The sequence below is a fragment of the Daphnia magna genome, linkage group LG9, assembly GCF_020631705.1.
Source record: "Daphnia magna isolate NIES linkage group LG9, ASM2063170v1.1, whole genome shotgun sequence".
Classification (NCBI taxonomy): domain Eukaryota; kingdom Metazoa; phylum Arthropoda; class Branchiopoda; order Diplostraca; family Daphniidae; genus Daphnia; species Daphnia magna.
The window spans coordinates 5,498,264-5,514,294 of NC_059190.1; the positions used below are offsets into that span (position 1 = coordinate 5,498,264).

Below are 16,031 nucleotides of genomic sequence, written 5' to 3' on the forward strand. Positions count from 1 at the left end.
TATAACATGCCCCCCACCAATCCATTTGCCCCATCTGGACAACCCTCCCAGAGCATTGCCCACCCAGGTTTCGTAGCTTCGACACCAGTCAACCCGCCATCCAGTGGGCAGCAAAACCCACACTGGTTGAACACACAACCGCCCTCCACCCGACACACAGGGACCACAAGTACCAGCTGTCCCTCATCCGTAACAAGTGTAGCCATAGACGACAAAATTAGGAGGGCACAACAGGAACAGGCAATGCAAGCCTTTGGTTCAGTAACAATCTTTTGCGATCGTCAGAGGTCTGGTCGTTTCGACGATTGGGCGGCTCACCTGGAATCAGCCTTCGATCTAGGCTCCTAACTTCGAGGAAGCTAGGAAATTACGCTTAATGCGCTCTAAACTCTACGGAGAGGCTGCTGAAGAATTCGAAACATTCAAGTTAGACAACTCTATCCGATCCCAAGAGTACGCAGCAGTGAAAGCACGACTCTTCAAACTCTTCCACTCGACCGAAACGCGGTCGCAAAGGACTGTCGAGTTTCACAACATGAAGAGGGAGCCGGAGGAAAACATGTGACGCTACGCAAATCGTATTCGTAAGGCGTTCCATAAAGCTTATCCTATGGATGGAATATTAGATTCAGCTACCACCGCATCCCGGGAGCAAATGATGATGGACAGGTTTCTGGATGGTCTACCTAGCGACTTGCAAATCCCCTTAAAGTATAAATAGTTTGCATCGTTCGAGACGCTTATAGATCAAATCGAACTTACCGCATTAGCTATTGAAGAATCACAGACGAGAGTTAGAATCCATGCAGCATACTCATCAACGAACGCCCCAACCCATCAAAATGAACTGACCAGCGTGCTGGAAGCCCTAAATCACTTAAGCACCAAGGTTGACCAAAATGCCACGACATACAACGTGGAACTACAAGTAGTCTAGCAGAAATGAATAGGCAATTAGCACAGAGGCCCTCTCAGGTTGGTGGAAGACAGAGAGACCCGAACAAGACGCAGCGCGAAGCTTTTAAAAGGGCAGCCCTTTTTGCGAATTCCACAACACCTGGGGGTTCCACACCGAAAAGTACTGTTTCACCAAGCTACAACAAAAGAACGAGCTTTGCCGCCTGTGCCGAAACATAGGGCACCGACATAACTTCTGCCCTACCATCCGGAACCCAAGACCCCCTCCACCATCAGGGCTTTATGCCAACACTCCAGCGACACCAGCCGGCATCCTGCGGTCGCAGGCGGAAAACTAGAAACCTGCGAATCAACTGTTGGGCCGTTCGGTGGGTGCCCCAAGCCCCAACAATTTGTCAAATCCGTGTCCACCCAAGTTACCACCACCAGAATTGAACTAAGAGTAGGGAATTGTTCATTCAAAGCGTTAGTAGACAGTGGAGCAGGCAAAAGCCTCATTAGTAGTCGACTCTTCGAAAGACTACAGCAACAAATGGAAGAGTTCAGACACACAAGAGAAGTAGCGTAAACCTTTTCGATATAAGCAACAGGCGCCTGGCCTGCCAGGGCACCGTAACAGTAGATGTTCTCGTCGAGGACGAGAGGCCCCGTGAACCCTTTCAACAAGAGTTCATCGTCGTTCCGGAAATTATGGAAGAATGCGTACTAGGTTTATACGCTCTTTAAGAACATAAGTTTATGATCGACGGTCGTGAGAGGCGAGTCTATCGAGTGAGGGAGTCTGATCAACTCCAAAACGATGACAAATCTACAATGATGGTGGCTGTTAAAACAAAAATACCTCCATTATCCGCATGCGTGGTGGAGAGCGAGAATAGTTACGTCAAGCTATCTCTCGACACTGCCTGTTTTCTAGTAAAAAACCCACGGTTACCCGCCGGTCTTCGACTGGACCCTTTCGTCTCTACAAAACGTGACAATGGGATGTTCAGAATTGTGATAGTTAACGGAACAAACCACAATATCTCCCTTCCTCGCTACACCATCTTAGGTCATGTGGTTTTAGAGCCACCTACACTCATAGCATCTTGTTCCACCAAGCCTACCACCATCGACCCCGCCATCTTCGAAGCCTCCCTCCCAGATATTACGGAAACCATAAAGGGGGAATTGCGCAAATCGCTCCTAGAAAAACAAAGTATCTTCGCATTTCAAACATGCAATCTGGGGAACACGGGCCTGGTCAAACCCGTTATCGACACTCTGTGGCAAGGGCCCATCCGCCAAAGGCCATACAGAGCATCCCCCCGTCAACGGGAAGTTGCAAAAAAATCATCGACGAACTACTAGCAAACAATATTATACGAACCTCTCTCTCCCCTTGGGCGGCCCCAATAGTGATAGTAAAGAAGAAAACAGGAGACGACCACCTGTGCATTGACTACAGAAAACTAAATGCGATCACGAAGGACTCCTTTTCCTTGCCTCGCATTGACGACGTCCTTGACCTGTTACAAGCCAAAAATGCTTTTCCATTTTAGATCTGGCATCAGGGTACTGGCAAAAAGAAATGGACGAACAGTCAAAAGAGAAGCCGGCGTTCATCGTTGAGAACAATTTGTAGGAATGGAATCGGCTCGCCTTCGGTTCGACTAACGCCTCAGGAACCTTTCAACGATTGATGAATTTTGTCCTTAAGGAAGAGATAGGAAAGACTTGCTTGGTTTACCTAGATGACATTATCATCTTCTCTAAGACCCCCTTAGAACACATATCGAACCTGCGGAAAATCTTTTATTTACTTGAAGAGGCAAACCTCAAGGTGAAACTATCAAAATGTAGATTTTTAGAGACATCTGTCCAGTACCTCGGCCACGTCATCTCAGCAGATGGCGTAGCATCAGACCTCGCCCAAATCGAATACCTAGTAAATTACAGAAAATCACTTACCGTTAAAGAGATGCAATCCTTTTTGGGGTTAGTGTCATACTACCGACGGTTTATCAAGGGGTTCTCCACAGTCGCCCACCCCCTCATACATCAAGCGAAGGGTAAACCGCAGGACAGGATAAAATGGGGGCCCGCTGAAGAAAAATCCTTCGAATTCCTTAGGAAATGCCTGATGACCGACCCTGTTCTGGCCTACCCGGATTTCACTAAAGAATTCCTAATTTACACTGATGCCAGCGATTACGGACTAGGAGCCGTTTTGTCCCAATTACACGACGGAAAAGACCAACCAATCGCCTACGCCAGTAGACACCTGAATAAAGCAGAAACCAAGTACTCTACCATCGAGAAGAAAGCCGCGGCGGTGATTTTTGGTATAAAGTGTTTCCGCCATTACCTTCAGGACGAGCCATTCGTTATCATCAGTGACTATCACCCGCTGCAGTGGCTGCAGACGTTCAAAGACGAGACGGGTAGATTAGGAAGATGGTCAATATTGTTGGGTAACCTCAAATACTCGATAAAGTAACGGCCGGGTCGAGTCAATGAGAATGCAGATTTTCTATCCCGGATTCCGGTTATTTTAGTTCGAACAGCCGCTGAAGAAGATGACGCCATACTCCGCGAACAGAAAAAAGATTCGTTATGTATGGACATAACAAATTACTTAGAACATGGAATCCTTAGTGAAGAGAATACAGACCAGATTTGGGCGAAAGAAATCGAGCTGTATGGCATTGCGGTGGCCTTCTGTGTCGTACTTAAGAGCCCATCTTAAAGAAGAGACGACGGTTCGTGCAAGAACAAGTTGTGGTTCCCTTCAGCCTAAGAAAACAGCTATTGAACGAGTATCACGACTCCCTTCTATCCGGCCATCTGGCATACCAGCGGACTTATTAGAGACTTATTAGCGGCTCCGGATTAGAGACAAATACTACTGGCCAACAATGCTGTCTGACGTAAAGGAGTACTGCCTCGCTTGTAAACCATGTGCCCTCCAACGACGATCGAATCTTCGGGCCTTCTTAAACCCCCTAGACCTCACCTCAGGACCCTTCGAGGTCTTAGGGCTAGACTTCTTAGGGCCAATTCAACCACAATCCCTGCAAGGGAACAATCACATCCTAGTAATTACTGATTACTTCACGAAATGGGTAGAAATTATCCCTCTAGCAGACCAGACCGCCCTTTCAACGAGCAAGGCGCTAGCAGATAGAGTCATTTTGTATCATGGTACCCAAAGGGCCATTGTCACCGACCGTGGTTCGAATTTTACGTCCGAGCTGTTCTCCTCACTTTGTAAGACACTACAAATTAAACAGTTGAGGACCACTGCGTACCATCCACAGACTAATGGCTTAACCGAAAGATTCAACAAAACCGTAGTAGAAATGCTACGAAAATACATGGAACAGAGTTTCTCTAATTGGGAAGAATTGCTAGGACCAGTTGGGTTCGCCTACAGGAACTATGTACACTCCTCTACCCTAGAAACCCCCTACTTCCTAAATCATGGCCGCGATCCAGTAGTGCCCATTGACCAATTTTTACAAAAGCAAGCAAACATCATCCCATCCGACTACAAAAGCCAGCTAATGCAACGTCTTCACGAGGCCTTCGTATTGGTTAAAGCAATCTTGACCCAAGCCAGGGAACAGCAAAGGACCCAGTACGACAAGCGGGCTCGTGAGCAAGCATTCAACATCGGTGACAAGGTGTTAATCGACGTAAGAACGCCAATGACAGGCACAAGCAAGAAACTCATCCCCCGTTTTATGGAACCATACCGCGTCACAAAAATCAACAACAACCACACCGTGGAAATTCAAGAATGCGTGGGAAAACAGACCCAGTTGGTGCACGTAAACAGGATCAAACCCCTGTATGAATCTATGATCTGGAAGGAAGAACCTTGCGTAGATTTCCAAGAGAGCCGTGATCACCCCATACCACCGGAGCTCACCAACGAACTAGAAGTACCACCCCCAACGGATGAAGAGTACGCTCTGCAGGAAGAACAGGATCTGATAGACCTCGACGCCGGTCAACCCCCCTTACCAGAAGGAACGATAACTTCAAACCTCCACAAAGGACCAAACATATACCTCCCTTTATATACCCCGGAACGATTCCTTTCACGGCTTTAGAGCCAGTAGCCCCACCAGTCCCCCCATAGCACCCCGCTTCGAGTGCCGCACTGGCCTACGGCCATGGAGCACCCTTAGACCCCCCAATGGCCGTGACACGTAGCGCATCCCCTCGTATAAATGTTAGATGTTTAAATATAATCTGAGTAGCAGCCATATGAACCGTTCATCATGCGTAGTTAACCATGTGCCTTTTCACTACATTCCCTGTTGTAGAATAAAATCCGTTACTTCCCTATGTATCATTGCTATGCATTTCCTTTTTTTACTCGTTATTTCATGCTATTCACCGTATCGTATCTTCGCTTGCCTAGATTATTGTTGATTTCCCTCCTCACCCTCCTGTTTTTTACCCCCTTGGCCGCATTTAATGCCACCGTGTGTAACTGTGATGGTGCGGTACACCTGGGATTCGTGGAGTTCACGGAGGAAGACTGCTCTTTTGAAGCCGCCCCCACTCCACCGGTACCCATTCCGTACGCTATCTACTCTACACTACCAGAAGATAAACGCTTTGCTGGCCACACGTGTAGCATGTGGGTAGCCACCACCACAGTGTACAAGGACTTCATGCAATGTCATGCAAGTGTCTTACGGCCGCAACCCCATCGAAGTGGATGCAGCAACGTGCCGAAGGATGGGAGACACACGACAATGTCGAGGAAAGGCGATGGATAAAACAGGTCCCAACTCGTTTGCCATCCCCATTCGTGGAAACCCGTTGGCTTAGGACGGCGACAGAAAAGATGCCCAACACAGAGAAGCAGCAGCCCTCGTCTCACGTCCCTAGTATTTAAACCCCATGCGTTGATTTCCCCCATTAATTTTCCCATGTATCATGCAATGTCGTAGATTTTATGCTAGTGTCTCTTAGAATCAACCCACCGAAAATCGTACCGAGTATACCCATGTACCCCATAACACCCCACCAACCCTTCGATACCAAGCCTTCCTAATCCTTACCGGACCCTATCCCTAAGGTCCACATCTCCCCCCTTCCATCCACGGATGATCGGGAAAACCAGAAAGGTGGACAAGCGGCCTGGATCCCCGACCCAGACAAAGAAGACATCCTCTACTGCGCAGACTACTCGTCTGACATGGAGGAATTCCGATACGTGGTGGCCTGCCCGGATAACGAAGAGGACATCCTGTATTGCGCGGACAACCCCGACGACGACGAGGTTATGTACGACGCAGACGTCTCAGGTGACATCGACAAAGTCTCGTTACTCTCGGTAGACGACCCCTGGGAAGAAGACTCCTTTTCCTCAGGCACCTCCACCCTCCCCTTAGATCCAGTCGCACTACTCGAACACAGGCCCTCACCATACTGTATGTCACCGGCCAGTGACGTCGAGGAAAGGGACAAAGACATGGCAGCGCTAAACGACAGCATCGCGAGGCTTCGTAGCGGAAAATGCAATGTCAGCTTCGTCAGCAGTCATTACTCCCTGGACTCCAACGAAGAGGACCTGGCAGCAGCGCGGTATGTCAAACGCAGCTATCGGTTACCCGCACAAAAGGAGCCAGAGTACGGATGGGAGATCGGTGAGCTGAAAACATCCGGGAATCATTCGTGGAGCCGCAAAGAGGAGCCCTGGCCGAGGTCATCCACCCCTTGTGACGAAGGAAGAACCGCCGAAGAATAACTGACCCCCTTACGACCCAACCGCCCTACGCAATGCTGATTGCGGGACGCAATCTTGTAGGAAAGGGAGCTATGTAAGGACTCCCGCTAGAGTTAAGACTTTAAATAGAATTAAGTTAACTGCATTTAGTTTAAGTGTGTTCAACCTCATATTTCTCCACCCACCATTGACCTCCTTTTTTCGCTATATCTTTTATTATTTTATTGCCCCCTTCCGCTGACCAAGGTGTCAATGCCCCCACCTTATCTCTCAACCTGGTTTCCCTTTTTTGCACCAGTTCACATTTCTTCATGAACTGGTTGCTGATGTTTTCACTTTTATTACCCCACGCCAACCTTAGCGTGTGTATTAGTTCTCTTGTAGCTCTGTAACCGTCTTGTAAGTGTTGGAGACGGTATTAGTTCTCTTGTAGCTGTGTAACCAACTTGTTAGTGTTGAGGATGAGTTGAATAAACGATTCACACCCTGCCATCGTTACGTCCTTTTCTTCGTCCAACGTTACAATACCCACTGGAAGCCGTCTTCAAACCGTACCGCCTGGCATCAGAATGGAGTCAACACAAGCGTAAGTACTACAATTGTTTATTCGTTGTTTTTAGAAGTTAAATCCGTCACCCCCGAGACGGATTTATTTTTGCAATATCTCGTAGCTGTAATATTCTTGGCGTATAGAGTAAAGTACGAGAATCCTTAGGAAGATGACTAAAAAACTATTCTGTTGTTTTAACTCCCGTAATCTGTTAACAAAGAATTTGTTGCAGCATCGGTGGATTGTCTGTATAATGCCCATCTTGCTAGAAAATGGCTCAGCTCCAACTTCCCATCATCAGATCTTGCGATCTAATAAAAATTTCTTCTCTAAAATCTAAACTTGATTCGTCGTTGCTTGACGAGAAAAACTCATCACTATCAAAAGATGATATACTGAAACTGCCTTCCAAGTCTTCATCGATAAGAAAATTTTGATAAGCATCAAATGTGGTCAGTTCAGTAGAAGTTTCAAGTAGGTTTTCCATTCTTAAAGTTTTGGGTTCGTTGACTTCGTGATCTACATGTTCTAGTTGACGGTAGAGACGCTTTAGTCTGTTTTGTTCTTTTCTTCTTCCGACAGAAGTTTTTCTATATTTCTGCTCACGAAATGAGCCAATGATCTTAAATAAATGAACTTATCTGATAAAAGAAAAAGTCGTCTGCTTTACATTACCACTATGCCAATTCATTAAAATAAAATGTAAACAACGCTAAATATCGTTAGTTTAAAGTCAAAGTTTATAAATGCATGACTACCAGCAGTTTAAAAACATCAAAGAGTTAATGTTTAGTTTAGTACTTATCGTATAATTTAACATCTTCTAAATTTGTTATGTATCGATGAGTAACATGAAACACTATTTAGTGCAACAGAATTTCATTAATCGTCAACGCCGCTAAATATGGATAGGTTTCAGAGAAATCTTTTGAATGGACGCCTTCCAACAACTTAAAACTACAAAACAGTTTTTTAAACAATTCAGAACTTGTTACATCATTTGACTTCTTTTACATTGCTTACGTAAAGAGGATAAATATGTTACACTATTCCGTGTCATATAATTTTATATTTAATTCTGAGATTGTTCCTCACGTGGAAACGTATGAATATTTCATTGTCCAGCTATTTTTTCACTTGATTTTTTCATCTTTTTATAAATGTATTCACAGTTGTTTAAATCAGTTTCTTCATATGAAGGAAGATGATCAGAAAAGATGTCAAAAAAGGACTACAAATATATTGCAATAGATTTGGTGCTGGAAGACTCGTTTTAGTGGTTACTGGGTCGGGGTCATGGCAAACAAAGATAAAGAAAAGGAAACTCTCAAGCAGTGACGAAGAAAAAATAACAGTGTATTATCCCCCATCCAGTTGACACTACACAAGTTGACGAAGAAAATATTGGTCCTCACAACACATCGCAAATTTTGTCCTCAGCAAAGGGTTCGATAAGCACAGCAAGTTGTGAGCTAACCCCCATGGAAAAATATTTGGTGGCTTAAGTGTCAGTCATAGACGAATAGGTTAAGAGAAACGGTGACGAGCTTGGTGACTTTAAAAAAAATACTTGGAGTGACCTGTGGAAATGTTACTTACGTTTTCGAAGGCCCAGCTGTGGCCTTTTCATGGAAACTGCTTGTGACCCAGCTCAATACTACTTGATTGAAGAGTCGTTAAGGGAAAATGCTTCTTTACAACAAATGGTAATATAGTTATTTCTTGTTTCCTCATTAAATGCTGAATCGGCGAAAACCGCATTGCCCCGATCTGGCAACGTTTAATTGTATTTTGCGCCTTTCTTTATATCTCCCCTCTTCTTCTTCTCTCTCTGTCAGTCTTATCACCATTTTGTCGTCTGCTAAAAGCGTGGTTTGAATGAGCGAACGCATAGTCTCTGTTCTCTGACAGATTTACTGGTTTCTATCATTGCGGTTATTTGATGTCATTTAGTGATATTTCTATCATTACATCAGGTATGATAATTCATTGTCCGTATTATGTGTACTTGAATCTAAACCAATTTGTTGATTCAGTTGAAATCTTTCGTGATTATATTTTGGCCTGTGATTGTGAGACATTGTGATTCATGTCCTTTCTTCACATCATTGGTAATGTTCACTTATCGTTATGACCTGTGCCTCTTTCTAATTAAATGTTTCCTTTACCAGGTTGATCTGTCATCTTTCCAACTTGTGCGAGTGATCATTACTCTTTGTTTCTGTTGTGTATGTGTGTCCTGTTATTTCCCAGGTATAACGCATCATGATTTTCTTCCCTTTCACTATGCTAACTAATTCTCTTATTAGGAACCTTCAACTCCAAAGAATATTACGCAACATTTCGTCACAGACTTTCTAGTCCGTTCTAGTCATGTCAGCTGCTCGCAACAGCTGACCCAACTTGCAATCATTTTCAGGTTCTCGTCTAGTGATAACATTTGGTCCTTCGAACCGGAGCTGATTTCCCTACTGCTCCATACAAGATTTATTTACATCTTTACATTCATTAATCCAGCCAGTTGAGTCTTCAACCGGCCGTTATATCTTGCTAGAGGGGTCTCCCTGCTGGCTATCGACTTTATTCAGAATCTCATCTCAGGTCTTACCATCTCATAGCACGTCGGTGCACTTTCGTTCGGTGCCCAACATGGACGATGGGTCGCCAGCTGGCGGGGAAGAAGCAAACGAGGAGGTCGTCGAAAGAATAGCAGCCATGAAGTCAAGAAGAGCGATATTGCGTCGCCAGATCACGATGACCAACAGACAGATCGAGTCAGTGATCAATGTAAGAGGTTCAAGAGAAGCCTTGAGACTACGCAACGTCGTATAATTGCTGCTGGAGAGTACACGGCTGCACTCCGAGATATTGTCGATCCAAGACGACGACGTTGAGGCCGAAAGACAAGATTCTAATCACTTAACCTACATCACACGTTCGAGTGAGCTGGCCACTGCTGCACAAGTCTATTTGACCAGCCGAGAAGGAGATGCAGAATCGGTCATCGACGGAACACCTCCAATCGACCCATCATCAGTGCAGAGAAGGGAACGTGCTCGCCAGGAAGAGATCGCCAGCGCGTTGCTAAGAGCAGAGCAAGCTCGTGAACGAGTGGATCGGGCCTGGCAGGAAGCGGATGAAGCTCAAAATGCCCTCAGGTTGTTGGGAATAGAGAAGCCAAGAAGGAATCAGCCGCCCGAAGAGGACCAGCTTACGTCTGTTAGTCAACGTCCTTTTCCTCCAGCCGAGGATGGGTTGAATCAGCAACGTCGAATGAACATCAACAACAATCAAGAAAATCCTGACACATGGATCGACTTATACAGTGCGGCCCTGCTTCCACCTGTTGTCACCACTCATAGCGTGCGTTCATCCGTGTCGGTCGAGCTAGAGGTTTCGAAGGAAAGGCGCTCGAATGGTTCTCCTTGATTGATCTATTCAGGGCGCTAGTACACGACACTCCTAAGTCAGCCGGAGAGAAGCTGGCGCTTCTGAAGAGATATTGACGTGGAGACTGTTTGGATTTAGTCTACGGACTTGGAGGTGGAGACTGCCAGCTTGTATCGAAGCTCTTGTTCGTCTGAAACAGACTTGTGGACGGCGTGACGTCATGAGAGCAGCCCATCATCAAGCCATCGGAAAGCTTGAGCCAAAGTAGGATCCGGGATCATTCAAGCGATTTGCGGAGAGGATCCGCACTCATCTATTCGATCTCAGCAGAATCGGGGAGACCGGCACAACGGATCTGATCGAGAAAATTTGCTTGAAGCTTCAGTTGTACGATCGATTGGCCTGGAATGAAGGGAGGCGAGGACGGATTGAAGATCGAAGTCTGGATGATTTCGGGATTTGGCTGTGTTCTCGCGCTTCCGCGAACCAAAACGCTTTCAGCATAGCAGCAGACCAGGTCAATCCAGCCTCGAGCAAAAAGTTTAATCAGAAACGTCAAGCCCGGACAAATCAGAGTTCGGCCAAGTAATTTGACGGGCAGAAAGGGGAGTTTAGTCGCTTTAACAGTAAGCCGTTCCATTTTAAGTGTGAGAAGGAGCATCGATTGGTTGAGTGTGAGGATTTTAAATCACTTTCCGTCGGGGAGCGTCTCACATTCTGCATGCGTCGACGTCTTTGCTTTTGCTGCTTTTCAACCAAGCATTCAGTTCGTGAATGCGACAGACGGAGGCTATGCAAGCATTCCGGTTGCGATTACTATCATTATCAGTTGCTGCATGGCTCCACCAGAGAAGGCCCGTCGTCAGAGAAGGAGAGTGAAGAGAAAGCAAGACCTACGACAGCGAGGACTGGTGCACCACAACGGGTAGGAATGGGTATGCTACGACTACCAGTGATGGCCGAAGATGGCAGTTGGGTTTTAGCCAACATTTTTATCGACGAAGGAAGCGACTTGACACCAATGCGCAGTGCGTTTGCCAAGGCCTTGAGGCTTTGTGGGCCACCTCAGTTTCTAACCGTGGATGGAGCCGGTGGAGTAATCACTCGTTATCGTTCGAAAAGGATCCAGTTTCGGGTTCAAGCCGTAGATGGAGAGATCCTGTCTTTGGAAGGATCCACTATGAAGAAGGTGGCTAGTCCAACACCTGTGACAGACTGGCATAAGGAGAAAGCCCAATGGTCCCACTTAGCGAGTCTACCGCTCGGGGAGACAGGAGGAGGAGTTGACATTTTAGTTGGATTACATCACGCTCATTTAGTAGCGGTCATTGAATCAAGAGTTGGAGCGGAGAAAGAGCCCATTGCCTCCAAGACGGCGTTCGGGTGGATCGTGCGAGGTGTTGTTGAAGGTCGAGTAAACTTCACATCCGTTCGGAGCTGCAAGATATCCGGAGGCACCTCGTTAGCCAATCTCGCCGCGGAAATGAGTTGGTTTGCGATACCGAAGACTATGGAACTGAACATCAGATTGGGTGTATCTTACCCGAGAACAAGCGAGCCCTCGAGATCGTCCAGGAAAAAACGAAACGATTAGAAGTTGGTTATGAGGTACCAATCATCTGGCGTGAGGGAGAGCCCAACTTAGACAGCAATCGTCAGATGGCGGAGAATAGATTTCGGAGCCTGTTGAGCCGTTTCAGACGTCAACCATAGTTCGAGAAGGTTTATCGAGCGGCCATTCAGAAATACCTAGACCAGGGTTCCGCATCCCATGTTCCGGATCCAGCTAGCGCTCGGTACTTTCTAGCACATCACGGAGTATATAAAGGAAAAAAACTACGAGTAGTCTACGACGCCGCCGCTGCCTTCAAAGGGAAATGTCTGAATGACGCAATCATCAGTGGTCCAGCCTTGCAGACATCATTGGCCGCCGTCATCACCCGTTTTCGTGAAGGAGAGATTACCTGGGCCTCGGATATCGAAGCCATGTTCAGCCGTTTTCGTCTTTCTAGCGAAGATCGTAACTACTTCTGCTTTTTGTGGCAGGAGAAGGACCCTGCTGAGCCAATTGTTTTTTGAATGGATCGACTCCCATTCGGAGTCAACTGGTCACCGTTTGTAGCTATCTACACAGTCCGTCGCATCTTGGAAGACGCCGGAGTGCCAGTAAATGTGATCCAGGCTGTCAAGGAGAGAATGTACATCGACGACTATTTGGGTTCCGCCTTATCCGTAGCAGAAGCAATTGAGGAAGTCGTCGCCGTCAAGAATGCATTGAGCAGCTCAGATCTCAACCTCCAAGGCTGGATTTCAAATTCCAGTGATTTCCTGTGAGCAGTATCGAGAACGGAGCCGGCAACTGATCCATCCTCTTCTCATCCGCTCACGAGTGAAGGCACAGAAAGGGTGCTCGGAATCGTCTGTGATCCAAAAGCTGATCTGCTGGGATTCAAAGTGGACAAGATGCTAGATTCCACGTTTTCAAAAGTTGATCTGGTCAGCAAAGTGGCCAGCGTCTTCGACTCGTTGGGGACTGCATCGCCTTTTATCGTCATGGCTAAGATCCGTTTGAGAGTTCTGGGTCTCAAAGGGCTCGGATGGACGGGTTTGATCGCTGGTGACGACGAAATTTGGTGGAGAAACTGGTTTCTCTCTTTAGAGCTGCTCAACACGTTGAAGATGCCACGATGTCTATTTCCCGATCGAATTAAGATCTCCATGGTTGAGCTTCACGCTTTTGGAGACGCTTCGGAGGAAGCTTATGCTGCCGTTATTCATCTTCGTGTTGTCTACTCGGATGGACGGATCCTGGTGCGCCAAGTCAAGGCAGCCAATAAGATTGCACCGAAGAAAACTATTTCAGTTACTAAGTTGGAGTTGAATGCTGCGTTGCTGGGTGCTCGCCATCTTCGAACGGTTCATTCCATCCTCGAGCCAATGATCCAGCTGCGTTTTTTCTGGACGGATAGCAGTACGATCCGGAATTGGATCCGAGCGACCGCAGCTTACTACCAAGTCTTTGTGAGCAATCGTGTCGGAGAAATTCAGACCATCACGGAGCCGGAAGAGTGGCGATTTATACCAGGAGTATTAAATCCAGCTGATCTCGCCACTCGTTCATCACTCGATGAACAGACAATGCCGTCCGTATGGTTGAACGGGCCGGACTTCTTACTTCAATCAGAAGATAGCTGGCTAGTGGATCTTCCATGGATGGCCGTGACTGAAAAAATGCGCTCAAGCCGATCATATTCTGCTGCCGTAAAGAGAGATGCGGGTCTTTGGAAGGAGATTCGAATAGGACCCGACGACATTCCAGCCCTAGCCAAGCTGGACGAGAAATACCAGGAGCTGGTCAAGGCGTGTCAGTCGGAGGTATACGAAGAGGAGTTGCATCGTCTCAAGAGGAGCAAACCGCTCCACTCTACTTCCAGTTTGCAGGCCTTGGCTCCTGTTCTCGGTCCAGATGGCATGTTACGGCTTGGGCGAGGACGTGCTGGGCGCGCAAAACTACCGTATGACCAGTTGCATCCACCTCTACTTCTCGGAAGCAATCCATTTACCGAAAGGCTCATCATCGCCTTCCATGAACACCTCAAGCATGTTGGTACGGACTTCCTCCTCTCTTATATTCGCCAGCATTTCTTGATCACAAACGAGAGTTACGAAAAGCAGTGGAGAAGATGTATGCCGATGAAGCCCTTCCGAAGTTCCTGAAGGAAGTCAGCATCAAATGGACCTTTCAGCCAGCCCAGACCCCACATATTGGGGGAACGCACGAGTCACTGGTCCGTTCCACCAAGAAGGCTCTGTACAACGCCTTAGGGCAAGAGGGGAACAAATTTCGATACCCAACCGAAGATTTATTCCGCACGTTGCTGTATGAGGTAGCCGGACTTCTAAATACCCGGCCGTTGACCTACGCTAGCTCACTCCGAACGATTTCTTAAATCGGCCACCGACGTCAAATCCGCCAGCTGGATCTTTCGACGATGCTTCGCCTCGAGAGCACTATCGCTACTTGCAACGGGAGCTAAATTTGTTTTGGAGTATGTGGAAGACTGTATATTTGCAGTCCTTGGCTGCACGGAAGAAGTGGAACATAAAGCGTCCAAATCTGGAGGTGGGCGACGTCGTATTGTAGATTAACAAGAATTTTCGGCGTGGTGAGTGGAGTATTGGACACGTCACCAAGTTAGCCGATATTGCCGAAGACGAACCGTACAAGGAAGGCACTTAACTACCTGCATCTCACCACCAGCACGTGATTGAAAAGAAGAAAGAAGAAGAAGAAGAAGAAGAAGAAGAAGAAGAAGAAGAAGAAGAAATGCAAGAGCAGAGACCTCGATTCATTTTTATAGTGAATTTCTTCATACGTACAGATTTCACAGCTACGGAAATGAGTGTTTAAGAATCTTCAGCGAGTATATTCAACGTGATAACACCAACGCTGTGTAGAGCTGACAATTATCAGCATAACAGTTTTGTCGCAGTCTGTAAGTGAATAAGAGCGCGATTGCTGTTATATCGAAAACATTCGAGCAAACCGGGGTAAGTTAGAATAACATCTGTTCCCACCCAGGATCAAACTGAGGACCTTCAGCGTGTTAGGCCGACGTGATAACCGCTACACTATGGGAACACACAATAGCATAGTAAGTAACACAAATGTATACATTTTGCATTCTTTTTTTCACAAAATGTGTTGATCTGTTCAATTGGGTTAAATAATACACAAGAAAACATAACAAGAGACATATTACGCCCAACGTGGGGCTCGAACCCACGACCCTGAGATTAAGAGTCTCATGCTCTACCGACTGAGCTAGCCAGGCACAGACAATATTAGAAACATACAGTAAGGATTTTACCAATTTTTGGTTGAACATCTGTTTGTGAAACCCTTCATTGACAGAGTAAAGAACTGGAATACATGTAACGTATTCAAATGTTCGTAGCATCATAATATATATGCCTTTGTGGCGCAATTGGCTAGCGCGTTCGGCTGTTAACAAATGAAATACAAATGCACGCATTAACAAGGGGAAGACAAAATTACTTGGTCTAGGCATCTGGACCCTACATAAAACTCAACGCCCTGTAGTGACACAGTGGGCAGCGGAGTCGGCTGGGGTTCCTGAGGTTAAGAGTTCGATTCCCCATAGAGGCGATTTAAAACAATCATATTCTAAAAGTAAATGGCCATATGATTGGATAACTCAAGTAGACGAATTAAAAGTTCTCGGAATTACTTTTTCTTCCGAAACAAAAAAAACAGTTAAAGACAATTGGCAAAGACAGCTCAACATCATCCAAAATATTCTCATCAAAAACACACACCGTCATTTCACTTTTTATGGTCGCATCCTTTTCATTAAACAACATGTCTTGTCACAACTTGTTCATATAGCCCACGTACTTCCCTGCAACAAAACCCAAGCCCTT

The 16,031-nt window shown here is 46.4% G+C and overlaps 1 non-coding gene and 2 pseudogenes across 1 annotated transcript; 2 read left to right on the top strand and 1 right to left on the bottom strand.

Moving 5' to 3' along the window:
• Window positions 1-243: 243 nt before the first annotated feature.
• LOC123475969 lies at window positions 244-1,256 on the top strand (annotated as a pseudogene).
• Window positions 1,257-9,845: 8,589 nt separating this feature from the next.
• LOC123475970 lies at window positions 9,846-10,702 on the top strand (annotated as a pseudogene).
• A 4,646-nt stretch (window positions 10,703-15,348) lies between these two features.
• Window positions 15,349-15,421, bottom strand: Trnak-cuu. Its single transcript has one exon. It is a non-coding gene; the product is annotated as a tRNA-Lys (tRNA).
• Window positions 15,422-16,031: the final 610 nt, after the last annotated feature.